Below are 14,091 nucleotides of genomic sequence, written 5' to 3' on the forward strand. Positions count from 1 at the left end.
CTAACAAAGAAAAGGAGTAATTAGCCAAATATTTAGTTTTCCCAGGGCTAACTTATTTATGTTGTTCTGACCTAAATATTAACAGTGCCCCTTTTCATTCAGAAAAGCGTAGTTTGGATGATAAATTATATGGTCACTTAATGCATGATTTAACCATGAGCTGGTATAGCTGAAGAGACCAGTGAGCCACTCACCAGTCTTGCAACTCTAGCGATGAGAGGGCTAAAGGGAAGGATGCTCTCTCTCGAAGTCTTGAGACAGAAATGCCATGGTTTCAATTATATGAATAATTTCATGAAATTAAACCCAGAGTATCTACTTTTTAGCCCTAGTGAGTGGGAGAAAGCAAGACCAAATGTCTAATATGTTCTATTCTAACTGAGAATTGGAAGTTCCATCACTGAAATACCTGATGCTCACAATACATTTTTCTTTTTTTTATAATAGATTTTAATTATATTGTGATTACATAGATTCTAGTGTCGCCCCGAATGCATCCCCCCTCCACCATACTCCCCTCAACATCTCCCTTGCCCTCCTCCCCACAGTGCTCTCCCTTTCCCTTCAGGTTTATCCCATCCTATCATTTCCCTCTGTCCTCTTTTCCTCTGGTCCCTTTGATCCCTCCTCTGTCTCAATTCCATTCCTCAGTTCACATTGTTCATTGCATTCCTCAAATGAGTGAGGTCATATGATATTTTTCTTTCTCTTCCTGGCTTATTTCACTTAACATTATAGTTTCCAGGTCCATCCATGTTGACACAAAAGGTAAGATTTCCTTCTTCTTCATGGCCCCCTAGTATTCCATTGTATATCTGTACCATAGCTTTTTAATACACTCGTCCACTGATGGACATGGCTGTTTCCTGATCTTCACTATTGTGAACAATGCTGTCATAAACATGAGGGTGCATTTCTTCTTTTGAATCAGTGCTATGGTGTCCTTGGGATATATTCCTAAATGTCAGGTGGCTCGGTCAAAAGGCAGTTTCATTTTTAATTTTTTGAGGAATCTACATACTGTTTTCCACAGTGGCTGCACCAGTCTGCATTCCCACCAGCAGTGCAGGAGGGTTCCCTTTTCTCTACATCCTCGCCAGCACTTATTCTGTGTTGTTTTGTTAATGAGCGCCATTCTGACTGGTCATTTCTCTTATGACTAGTGATATTCAAATTTTTTCATCTGTCTGTTGCCCATCTGTATGTCCTCTTTGGAGAAGTGTCTATTCATTTCGTTTGCCCATTTTTGATTGGATTATCTTCCTGGTGTTGAGTTTTACAAGTATTTTTTTTAATTTTGGTTATTAACCCCTTATCAGAAGTATTGTCAAATATGTTCTACCATTGTGTAGTTTGTCTTTTTATTCTGTTTCTTATTGTCTATAGCTATGCAAAAGCTTTTTAGTTTGATATAGTCCCATTTGTTTATCCTGTCTTTTATTTCACTTGCCCGTGGAGATATATCAGCAAATATATTGCTGCGAGAGATGTCGGAGAGCTTACTGCCTATGTTTTCTTCTAAGATGCTTATGGTTTCACAACTTATATTTAAATCTTTTATCCATTTTGAGTTTATTTTTGTGAATGGTGTAAGTTGGTGGTCTAGTTTCATTTTTTTGTAGTAGATGTCCAATATTCACAACACCATTTGTTAAAGAGGCTGTCTTTACACCATTGTATGCTCTTACCTCCTTTGTCAAATATCAATTGTCCATAAAGCTGTGGGTTTATTTCTGGGTTCTCTGTTCTATTCCATTAATCTATAGGTCTGGTCATATGCCAGTACCAAGCTGCTTGAGTACAATGGCCTTGTAGTATAACTTGATAGTGGGAAGTGTGATACCTCCCACTTTATTCTTCTTTTTCAAGATTGCTGAGGCTATTTGTGTTCTTTTTCCATATAAATGCTTGGAATATTTGTTCTATATCTTTGAAGTAAGTCATTGGCATTTTAATTGGTATTACATTAAATTTATAAATTGCTTTGGGTAAAATAGACATTTTAATAGTGTTTATTCTTCCTATCCAAGAACATGGTATATGCTTCCACTTGTTTGTATCTTCCTTGATTTCTTTTATCAATGTTTTATAATTTTCCGAGTACAAGTCTTTAACCTCCTTGGTTAAATTTACTCCTAGGTACTTTTATTTTTTTACTGTTGCAATAGTGAAGAAGATTGTTTTCTTAATTTCTCTTTCTGACAGTTCATTGTTGGTGTATAAAAATGCCTCTGATTTCTGAGTATTAATTTTATATCCTGCCACCTTCCTGAATTCATTTATCAGTTCCAGTAGTTTTTTGACTGAGACTTAAGGGTTTTCTATATACAGTATCATATCATCTGCAAATAATCATAGTCTTACTTCTTCTTTTCCAATTTGGGTGCCTTTTATTTCTTCTTGTTGTTTGATTGGTGTGGCTAGGATTTCCAGAACTATGTTGAATAAGAGTGGTGAAAGGGGGCACCCCTGCCTTGTTCCTGATCCTAAAGAAATTGCTTTTATTTTTGCCCATTGAGTATGATGTTGGCTGTGGGTTTGTCATAGATGGCCTTTATCATGTTGAGGTATGTTCCCTGTATTCCCACTTTGTTGAGAGTTTTGATCATGAATGGGTGCTGAATTTTATCAAATGCTTTTTCTGCATCTATTGATATTATCATGTGGTTTTTCTCCTTCCTTTTCTTTATGTGATGAATCACATTGATTGATTTACAAATAGTGTACCAGCCTTGCCTCCCTAGAATAAATCCCACTTGATCATGATGTATGATTTTATTCATGTATTGCTGGTTCCGGTTTGCTAATGTTTTGTTGAGGATATTAACATCTAAAATCATCAGGGATATTGGCCTATAATTTTCTTTCTTTGTTTTGTCTTTGCCTGGTTTTGGAATCAGAATTATGCTCATAAAAGGAGCTTGGAAGTCTTCCTTCCTCTTGAATATTTTTAAATAGCTTGAGAAGGATAGGAGTTAGTTCTTCTTTGAATATATGGTAGAATTCACCTGTGTAGCCATCTCGCCCAGGGCTTTTGTTTGTTGGGAGATTTTTGATAACTGTTTCGATCTTTTTTGGTGTAATTGGTCTGTTTAGGTTTTCTGTTTCTTCCAGGTTGTGTTTCAAGAAAATTGTCCATTTCACCTAAGTTGTTTAATTTTTTGGCATAGAGTTCTTCATAGTATTTTCTTACATTCCTTTGTATTTCTGCTGTGTCAGTTGTTATTACTCCACTTTCATTTCTAATTTTATTTATTTGAGTCCTCTCTCTTTTTTTCTAGGTAAGTCTGCTTAAAGGTTCATTGATCTTGTTTACCTTTTCAAAGAACCAGCTCCTAGTTTCATTGATCTTCTATATTGTTTCTTTAGCCTCTATGTCATTTATTTTTGCTCCAATCTTTATTATTTCCTTCCTTCTACTACCTCTGGGCTTTACTTACTGTTCTTTTTCTAGTTCTTTTAGATGCAGGGCTAAGTTGTTTATTTGAGCTTTTTCTATCTTCTTAAGGTATGCCTGTAATGCTATGAACTTACCTCTCAGGACTGCTTTTGCTGTGTCCCATAAATTTTAAGTTGTTATATGCTTGTTATCATTTGTTTCTAGAAATTTTTTATTTCTTTTTTTATCCCATTGTTAATCCATTCGTTATTTAATAACATGCTATTTAGTTTCAAGTGTTTGAGTATTTTTCAGTTTTTCTGTTGTGGTTGATTTCTAGTTTCATGCCATTGTGATCAGAGAGAGTGCTCGATATGATTTCGATCTTCTTAAATTTATTGAGACCCCTTTTGTGCCCTAACATGTGGTCCATCCTAGAGAATGTACCATGAGCACTTGAAAAGAATGTATATTCTCCTGCTTTAAGATGAAAGGTTCTGAAGATATCCATTAAATACAGTTTATCTAGTGTGTCCTTTAAAGTTGCTGTTTCTTTGTTAATTTTCTTTCTTCTTTTTTTTTTTCCTGTATTTTTCCGAAGCTGGAAACGGGGATAGACAGTCAGACAGACTCCCGCATGCACCCGACCAGGATCCACCCGGCACGCCCACCAGGGGGCGACGCTCTGCCCACCAGGGGGTGATGCTCTGCCCGTCTGGGGTGTCGCTCCGTCGCAACCAGAGCCACTCCAGCACCTGGGGCAGAGGCCAAGGAGCCATCCCCAGTGCCTGGGTCATCTTTGCTCCAATGGAGCCTCGCCGCGGGAGGGGAAGGGAGAGACAGAGAGGAAGGAGAGGGGGAGGGATGGAGAAGCAGATGGGCGCCTCTCCTGTGTACCCTGGCAGGGAATCGAACCCGGGACTTCTGCACGCCAGGCCGACGCTCTACCACTGAGCCAACCGGCCAGGGCTGTTAATTTTCTTTCTTGAAGATCTATACAGTGATTTTAGTAGGGTAATGAAATCCCCTACTATTATAGTACTGCTGTTAATCTCACCCTTTATATCCATCAAAGTCTGCTTTTTATAATTATGTGTTCCTATATTAGGTGCATAGATATTTATAATGGTTATATCTTCCTGTTGAATTGCTCCCTTTATCATTATGTAGTGACCTTCTTTATCTCTTACTATAGCCTTTGTTTTAAAGTCTATTTTGTCTGATATAAGTATTGCTACCCCAGCTTTTTTTTCATTTCCATTTGCATGAAATATTTTTTTTCCAACCTTTTACTTTCAGTCTATGTGTTTCTTTTGTTTTGAGGTGGGTCTCTTGTAGGCAGCATATGTATGGGTCCTGTTTTCTTATCCACGCAGCTACCCTATGTCTTTTGATTGGACCATTTAATCCATTTACACTTAAGGTTATTATTGATACGTAGTTGTTTATTGCCATTTTATTCCTTAAAGCTACAATCCTCTTTTACTATATTCTTTTTCCCCTTTGCTCTATTTACAACAGATACCTTAACATTTCTTGCAGCATTGGTTTGGTAGTAATGAATTCCTTGAGTTTGTTTTTTTGTCTGGGAAGCTTTTTATTTCTCCTTCAATTTTAAACGATAGCCTTGCTGGATAATGAAGTCTTGGTTGTAGGGTCTTTTCTGCATTACTTTAAATATTTCTTGCCATTCCCTTCTAGCCAACTTTCTGTTGGGAAGTCCAATGTCATCCTTATGGGGGCTCCTCTTAGGTAATAGACTGCTTTTCTCTTACAGCTTTTTGTATTCGTTCTTTATCTCTTAGCTTTGGTATTTTAATTAGGATGTATCTTGGTGTAGATTTATTTGGGTTTCTCTTTAATGGCATTTGCTGTGCTTCTGGAACCTGTGTGACTTCTTCCTGCATCAATTTAGGGAAGTTTTCAGCTATGATTTCTTCAAACAAGCTCTCTATCCTTTGTTGTTTCTTTTCTTCAGGAATCCCTACGATGCAGATGTTATTTCCCTTCATGTTGTCACAGAGCTCTCTTAAGAGTTTCCTCAGACTTTTTGAGCCTCTTTTCCTTTTGCTGCTCTAATTCCATGCTTTCATTTATCTTGTCTTCTAAATCACTGATTTGACCCACAGCTTCATCCATCCTGCTTTTAATTCCTTCCAATGTGGTTCTCATTTCTGATATTGTATTTGTCATTTATGACTGATTCTATTTTATTATTTCAATGTCCTTATAATACTTGCTAATTATTTAGGTGCTCGTTATGTCCATCCATTGTTGCTCTAAGATCTTTCAGCATCCTAACAATCATTATTTTAAACTCTGCATCTGGTAATTTGGTTATATCCAACTCATTCAAGTCCTTTTCTGGGGATTTCTCTTGATTCATTTGGGTTGCATTTCTCTGCCTTCCCATTTTGTCTGAGTATAAGAAGGGTGTGGCCACAGGAATCAGATGGGTTTGGCCTCTCGGTTTCCTAGGTGTGGTCTGTCTGCTGGCCTGCCACCCCCTCTGCCGCTCCCTCAGGCATTTGGGTAAGGGCATTGCTAGTGCTGGTCCGCTGCTGTAGTCGCTGCAGTTTCTACCTCTCCTCCATGGGCGGGACTGTGTTCATGCGCCCAGGCTACAAGCCTTGGCTGGCCTTGATTTTGCCCCACCCCCATTGGTGGGGCTGCACTCACACTCCGGTCCACAAGCCTCGGCCGCGGGTGGGGCTGTGCACCTGCGCTCATGGTTCCCAGCTTTTACCTTGCCCCTGTGGACCACTCTTGCTCATCCGGCACTCAGCCGTGGGTCGGACCACTTTTGTGCACCCCTTCTGCCACCACGGCCACCCTCAGCCTCTCCCCCACCGGGCAGGACTGACCTCATGCCGAGTCTCAGTCACAGCCAGCCCAGCTTTCACCCCCACCTACAGGACTGCATTTCTGCATCCCGCCACCACCGTCCACCCTCCGGCAAGTACTGAGCAGTGTGTGTGTGTGGGGGGCAATGCAGCTCAGACCTTAGCATTCAATACTGTATCCCTGATGGCTCCCTCCTTCTAAGCGACTCTGCTCTAAGTGCAGCAGGAGATCTTCTGTTTGGCTGGTGACCTGCTTCCCTTTGCTGGTATTTCTGGTTCCAGGAAAAATATTCACTCTTGATTTAAGGAGTGACTCAACCCAGGGGTTAGGGTGGCTGTCCCTCAAAGTGTTTCTCCTTGTGTCTCCTAGATTACACTCTCTTCCTGCTACTCTAGTCCTCTTATCTCTCCCTGTCCCCCAGAGCCCCAGGTGAGTGGTTGTGAAACAGGTTTCCTGCGTGGTCCCTTTAAAAAGAATCCTAGGTCTGAGAATCTGTCTCTTTCTCGCAAACAGTATACTGGCTTGTTTTGCAGCTAAATACTGTCTATATGTCTCTTCTAGGCTCTGGCACTTCAGGCTGGGGCTTTGTTCCTGGGGCCCAGGGCCCTCCCCTCTCTACTAAACTTATTTCCCGCCACATCTCTCTGGGCTGCCATTCACTCCTGGGAGTTAGGCAACCCTCTCCGCGTTTCAGCTTTTCTTTTTTTACCAGTCTCAGTGTGGCTTCTTTGGTCTTCCTTTGTTAAAGAATCCTCTTAGTTTAGTCCAAAGTTGGTTTTTCCAGATGATTGTTCTTAAAATTAAGTTGTAATCCACTTTGGTTCTGGGAGGTGGAAGTTGGTATGTCCGCCTACTCCATCACCATCTTGCTGCCTCTCATGATACTTTTTATTTCAGAGTTTTTAAGTCTGCTTCCCAACTTCTGGGCTGATACAATCCGCCTAGGTGGATTTCTCTTTTCCACTTGTAGAACAAACACACAGCACAACCAAAAATTTCCAAAGAGCTGCAGCTACTTTAAAACTGTGTCAAGTCTGCATTTTTCTCAGAAAGACTACCTTATCAAGTTGTTGGGTAAAGGGGTGGTTGGTTGTTGTTACTTCCTAACATCTGAATCCTGGAGACAATGTTTACTAAAGGCACACCGCTTCTTTCATCAACTCTACTCATGGTTACCTCACTGTGTTCCTTCATATCTGCAATATCAATGTTCTGAATGTGATGTTTGTAATCTTTTGTTTTAGTATTTATACTTCTCACTTCTAAACAAGACTGTGTTGTTTCGAAGATGTGTATTAAATAAGGTTGTAAAATTAGATACAGAAAATGTTTAAATTATGAAAATAGTCCTATAGCATTTACTAAACATTCTACAGTGTGTCTGACACATGAGTAAGCAGTTAAAAAAGGATATTTCATTTGATATTCACAATATTCCAAATGTAGGTCCTTATTATAAAGGTGAAGAAAGTAAAACTCAACTGCTGGGATCTAACTACTCAGCTACATAAATAGAAAAAGGGGGGGGTAAAAATTCTTATTATGCTAAATGTGACCTAAGTAATTACTATGTTGTGTACCACACTTATTTGAGTTGCCTTAAAGGCAAGGCTGAAAAAATAAAAGCATAATAGCTTATATAATTCTAATCTGACAGAAAAGAAAAATACAAAGCTTCACCAAGTATTAAATCATAGGAGGAATTTATTCTGAGAATGCTAATCAACATACTAGACAATGCCTTCAACAATACTTTATAACTTTAATGGCCTTTCATACAGCTACTTCTAATGCCTGTACTCACTAAAAGGCTTAATATTAAAATATAACTCGGTGGGAAAAATGTTTCCATTGTTCAGGGAACTTGTCTTGGAAGAGCAATTAGCAATTACCAATATGTGTAAGATCCCTAAAAAAATATGGTTCCATTGTCAAATAACTTTTAAAAACATAGTATAATGAAGATCCTACTTAGGGATTCAAAATATTATGTTTAGCTTAGTATATAATAGAAGTTCTAAAAAGCTGCATTAAAGAAACATATATGTTACTTAATAGATATTCCCCAGATTGTAATTGCCATCCTTTGGGAAGTTAGGTTGGTATATACTGACTCAAATATAGCTACATACTTTCTTTCTTTCATCTGGTCTTTGAATGAGAGTGGGTCAAATTCAGTCATTCACATTAAGAGGAAACTAGAGAGTTGGTATTTTTGATGGCTGATTGAAGGGAGAACCCTAACTCTGGCAGAAGTTTTCATTTGGTATTGAAAGTAGAGAAGCCTGATTGGTACCCTCAATGGACTGGCTCTGTGTGGAGAAATAAACCACACAGCGCCAATGGGTCTTTGAGACAGCACCTTGGCTCCATTCAAAGCCTGATTAAGTGTCCAGCTGAAAATGATTGCACCTAGTAAAACAAGGCCAAGATAATTTGGACCAAAAGATATTTAGAGCAGATCACTTATCTCAACTACAAAAGGTCTTTATTACTACTTCGTGAAAACCTCCACATCGGAGCAGCCCAGCTTACTAGAGTTGAGTAACAGTAAAATGTACCCCTAGGTAATGAATCAGTTGATGTTAGATGACATTATTTAAACATCCAAGTTTTTGAGAATTCTTATCAAAAACAATTTTAGGACTTTAACATAATATTCAGCTTTCATTTCTCAACAGTAATTAGAAACTATAATATGTTTCCTAAGGCTATTCCTAGATCACTGAATAAAAACATCAGGCAACATATTTATCTTCCCAATTGCTTTAGCAAAAAAAGATATTCATTCTTTTCATCTAAAAACCAAATAAAATCTAAATAAATACTATAAATTTTATAAGCAGTCACATCACTTGAAACTAGTTGATAATTATAGTATCACCCTACTCCATTTCTTAGCATGATATTAAAATCCAAGTTTTTAAATCCATTAATAGTTAGCATGACCAGTGAGTGGTGCAATGGATAGAGCATTGGCCTGGGATGCAGAGGACCCAGGTTCAAAACCCCAAGGGTCACCAGCTTGACTATGAGCTCATCCAGCTTGAGTGCAGGCTCACCAGTTTGAGTGTGGTATCATAAACATGACCACATGGTTGCTGACTTGAGCCCAAAGGTCACTAGCTTGAGCATGGGGTCACTGGCTTGGCTGTAGCCCCCCAGTCAAGGCACATATGACAAAGCAATCAGTGAACAAGTAATGTGCCGCATCAAAGAACTGATGCTTTTCATCTTTCACCCTTCCTGTCTGTCCCTATCTGTCCCTCTATCTGTCTCTTTTTGTCTCTGTCTCTCTCACTAAAAAACAAAAGGAAGATTAATTGCTAAGACTTATTTTTCAGCTTCAGCCATCACTTCTTAATAAGGCTTACTAACAGAAGCATATCAAAAAAAGGCTTACAAACAAAATCTTTTAAGCAACTGCATTTGACTTTGAAGCAAAACCCCGCAATCATACAAAAACATCAGACGTTATCTTCACTCTATAAACTTTAACCCTGGTCTGGACCTCAATGGCATACTATAACGAAACATGAAATCTGCCAGTTTTTCAAATAAACTTCTTGATTTACATTTTCCTATTTTCTTCCACTATTGCAAATACAGGCTGTAATTAAGATTTTGTTCACAATATTATTGTAATGTTTTCTGCTCACACAGTTGAAAATCGACAATGATGTACAATAAGCACAAATTAGCATGAAAGACAAAGGAAATTAAAATATTGTGTTAAGAAATAAACACAATGGGAGACAAGAGTATTAGATGAAAAAAAAAAGGAAATAAAGACCTCTATGAGTCAATTCCATTTTTCAGTACATACATGACTCAAAAAACAACTTCAGAATCTATATATAGGGTGGGACAAAAGTAGGTTTAGAGTTATCTACATGGAAAATGATACATTAATTAATAAATAACACAAAAATAAACTGTTTCACATACTCTCAACTATACAGCTACTTTTGTCCACCCTGTATTTTCATGTTTTACAGTATCTATGTTGATTCAGTACATAAACTCATTAATTAAACCCATGGTTACCAATAAGGATAATCCTGAAGGTTCTTTGGGAAATTCATAGAGGTATTTTTGATACTAGTGCTTGGGAAGTACTATGGGCAATTAGTGGCCAAGAACTAGAGATGCCAGACAGACATCCTGTGTAGAATACTTCTATATAATGAAGAATTGTTCCAAGTCCAACATGAGGTGATTAACTTATTTGTAGCTATAAGCCTAGAACTACACCTTTTTTCATATATATAAACAAAAAGCTTGTTTTTACATAGCCTTAATAACACTGAGTTTTGTTTTGTTTTGTTTTTTTTTATAATTTTATTTTTTTAATGGGGTGACATCAATAAATCAGGATACATATATTCAAAGATAACAAGTCCAGGTTATGTTGTCGTTCAATTATGTTGCATACCCACCACCCAAAGTCAGATTGTCCTCTGTCACCTTCTATCTTGTTTTCTTTGTGCCCCTCCCACCCCCTATCCCTCTCCCATTCCCCCCTCCCCCCCGTAACCACCACACTCTTATCAGTGTCTCTTAGTTTCACTATTATGTCCCACCTACGTATGGAATAATACAGTTCCTGTTTTTTTCTTATTTACTTATTTCGCTTCGTATCATGTTATCAAGATCCCACCATTTTGCTGTAAATGTTCCGATGTCATCATTTCTTATGGCTGAGTAGTATTCCATAGTGTATATGTGCCACATCTTCTTTATCCAGTCATCTATTGATGGGCTTTTTGGTTGTTTCCATGTCCTGGCCACTGTGAACAATGCTGCAATAAACATGGGGCTGCATGTGTCTTTACGTATCAATGTTTCTGAGTTTTGGGGATATATACCCAGTAGAGGGATTGCTGGGTCATAAGGTAGTTCTATTTTCAGTTTTTTGAGGAACCACCATACTTTCTTCCATAATGGTTGTACTACTTTACATTCCCACCAACAGAATAACACTGAGTTTTCTAGGTAAATCAAGGGAAGACTGCTTTAAGAACTTTAGCTAAAGTTATTCAATATTTCATAAAAGCAAGTGACTAAAAGCAATATTTAGTGTTTGCATGACTAATAAAATACATTTTCTGATCTGCATTTTGTACTTCCCTTTTCACAGTGACTCTGTAGAGGTATGTGTACATGACTTCTTGTTTTCTAGTCTAATCACACCTAAGCATTTACATATTATTTTATTATACATACATATTATTTCATTATAAGTTCTCATAATTTTCTTTTTCATGTTCCAGTTATAGCATTATATTGATACTGAATTCTGAAACTTTGTAAGTAGGTAGATTGTATTACCTATAAAATTTCACTTCAAGATAGTAGAGAGTACAATAAAAATTGTCATAGAAAGGTAAAGTTGGATCTGAGCAGCTGAAAAATCCAGATATAGAAAAATGATACATAGGGATGTACAACACACATACACACACACACACACACACACATACACTTAAAAATATTTTCTTAAATAACACAGCCTGGGGCCCTGGTTGATTGGCTCAGTGGTAGAGCGTCAGCCAGGCATGTGGACGTCCTGGGTTTGATTCCCAGTCAGGACACACAGGTGAAGCGCCCATCTGCTTCACCACCCCTTCCCATTTGCCCCCCCCCCCATTCCTGTCCTGTAGCTATGGCTCTAATAGAGCAAATTGGCCCCAGGCACTGAGGAAGGCTCCATGGCCTCTGCCTCATGTGCTAAGAAGAGGTCAGTTGCTGAGCAACGGAGAAATGCCCCAAATGGACACAACATTGCCCCCTAGGGGGCTTTCCAGGTAGATCTCAGTTGGAGCAAATGCAGGAGTCTGTCTTTGCCTCCCCTTCTCACACTGAATAAAAGAAATTTTTAGAAAGCCTGGGACCCACCCTAGAGATTCTGACAGCAACAATGGGGTAGGATCGGGTGGGTGTTTGAATTGTTTTTAATCACTGTATGGGATTCTTTTGTAGCCAAGGTTGAAGAAAACCACTAAGCTATACTGAGTTTAAAAAGAGAGAACATTATATATGTTAAAAAGGTGAAACCACAAAACACATTCTATACTAATCACTAAACTATTATCCTATGGAATGAACATTTTATAATACTGAGGTGAGGAAAGTGTTTCTAAGCAGAACATAAAAGCCAGAAACCATAAAGGAAAAGATATACATATTGAACTACATAAAAATAAATCACTTTTATACATCAGAAGGAGAAGATCTAATACCACAAACAAGATTTAAAAATAGAGCACAAACCAGAAAAGCAAAATCTAAAACATGTATGTGAACAACGTTAAATGTCTCCAGAATACAAGGTTGTTTTTACAAAATAACTTAGAAAAGGATGAATATTTCAATTTTTAAAAGAGAAAAAAAGAAAAAGTCCATAAAAGTACTTTCTATTGTAACATCTCATCAGTCCTCTCCTTTTGTAATCAAACAATCAAGATCAAGCACACTGGTTAAAAATAATTGATAGGAAGTGGGATTCATCCCAGAATCTCAAGGATGGTTCAACATACGTAAAACGGTTAATGTAATACACCATATCAACAAAACAAAGAACAAAAACCACATGATCTTATCAATAGATGCAGAAAAGGCTTTCGATAAAATACAACACAATTTTATGTTTAAGACTCTCAACAAAATGGGTATAGAAGGAAAATATCTCAACATGATAAAGGCCATATATGATAAACCATCAGCTAACATCATATTAAATGGCACTAAACTGAAGGCTTTCCCCCTTAAATCAGGAACAAGACAGGGTTGTCCACTCTCTCCACTCTTATTTAATGTGGTACTAGAGGTTCTCGCCACAGCAATCAGACAAGACAAAGAAATAAAAGGCATCCATATCGGAAAAGAAGAAGTAAAGGTATCACTTTTTGCAGATGATATGATCCTATACATCGAAAACCCCAAAGAATCCACAAAAAGACTACTAGAAACAATAAGCCAATACAGTAAGGTCGCAGGATACAAAATTAACATACAGAAGTCAATAGCCTTTCTATATGCCAACAATGAAACAACTGAGAAGGAACTCAAAAGAATAATCCCCTTCACGATTGCAACAAAAAAAATAAAATACTTAGGAATAAACATAACAAAGAATGTAAAGGACTTATATAATGAAAACTATAAACCATTGTTAAGGGAAATCGAAAAAGATATAATGAGATGGAAGAATATACCTTGTTCTTGGCTAGGAAGAATAAATATAATCAAGATGGCTATATTACCCAAAGCAATATACAAATTTAATGCAATTCCCATCAAACTTCCAATGACGTTTTTTAAAGAAATAGAGCAAAAAATCATCAGATTTATATGGAACTATAAAAAACCCCGAATAGCCAAAGCAATCCTAAAGAAAAAGAATGAAGCTGGGGGCATAACAATACCTGACTTCAAACTCTATTATAGGGCCACGACAATCAAAACAGCATGGTATTGGCAGAAAAATAGACACTCAGACCAATGGAACAGAATAGAAAGTCCAGAAATAAAACCACATATATATAGTCAAATAATTTTTGATAAAGGGGCCAACAACACACAATGGAGAAAAGAAAGCCTCTTCAATAAATGGTGCTGGGAAAACTGGAAAGCCACATGCAAAAGAATGAAACTGGACTACAGTATCTCTCCCTGTACAAAAATTAACTCAAAATGGATCAAAGATCTAAACATAAGACCTGAAACAATTAAGTACATAGAAGAAGACATAGGTACTCAACTCATGGACCTGGGTTTTAAAGAGCATTTTATGAATTTGACTCCAATGGCAAGAGAAGTGAAGGCAAAAATTAATGAATGGGACTACATCAGACTAAGAAGTTTTT

General features: G+C 37.6%; 1 protein-coding gene across 2 annotated transcripts in view; it reads right to left on the reverse strand.

The window, feature by feature from the left end:
* SMYD3 (SET and MYND domain containing 3) overlaps nt 1–14,091 on the reverse strand; it is a 790,876-nt gene that overhangs the window by 623,922 nt on the left and 152,863 nt on the right. The gene's annotated exons all lie outside the window — the stretch shown is intronic.

The sequence above is a fragment of the Saccopteryx bilineata genome, chromosome 1 (assembly GCF_036850765.1).
Source record: "Saccopteryx bilineata isolate mSacBil1 chromosome 1, mSacBil1_pri_phased_curated, whole genome shotgun sequence".
Lineage (NCBI taxonomy): Eukaryota > Metazoa > Chordata > Mammalia > Chiroptera > Emballonuridae > Saccopteryx > Saccopteryx bilineata.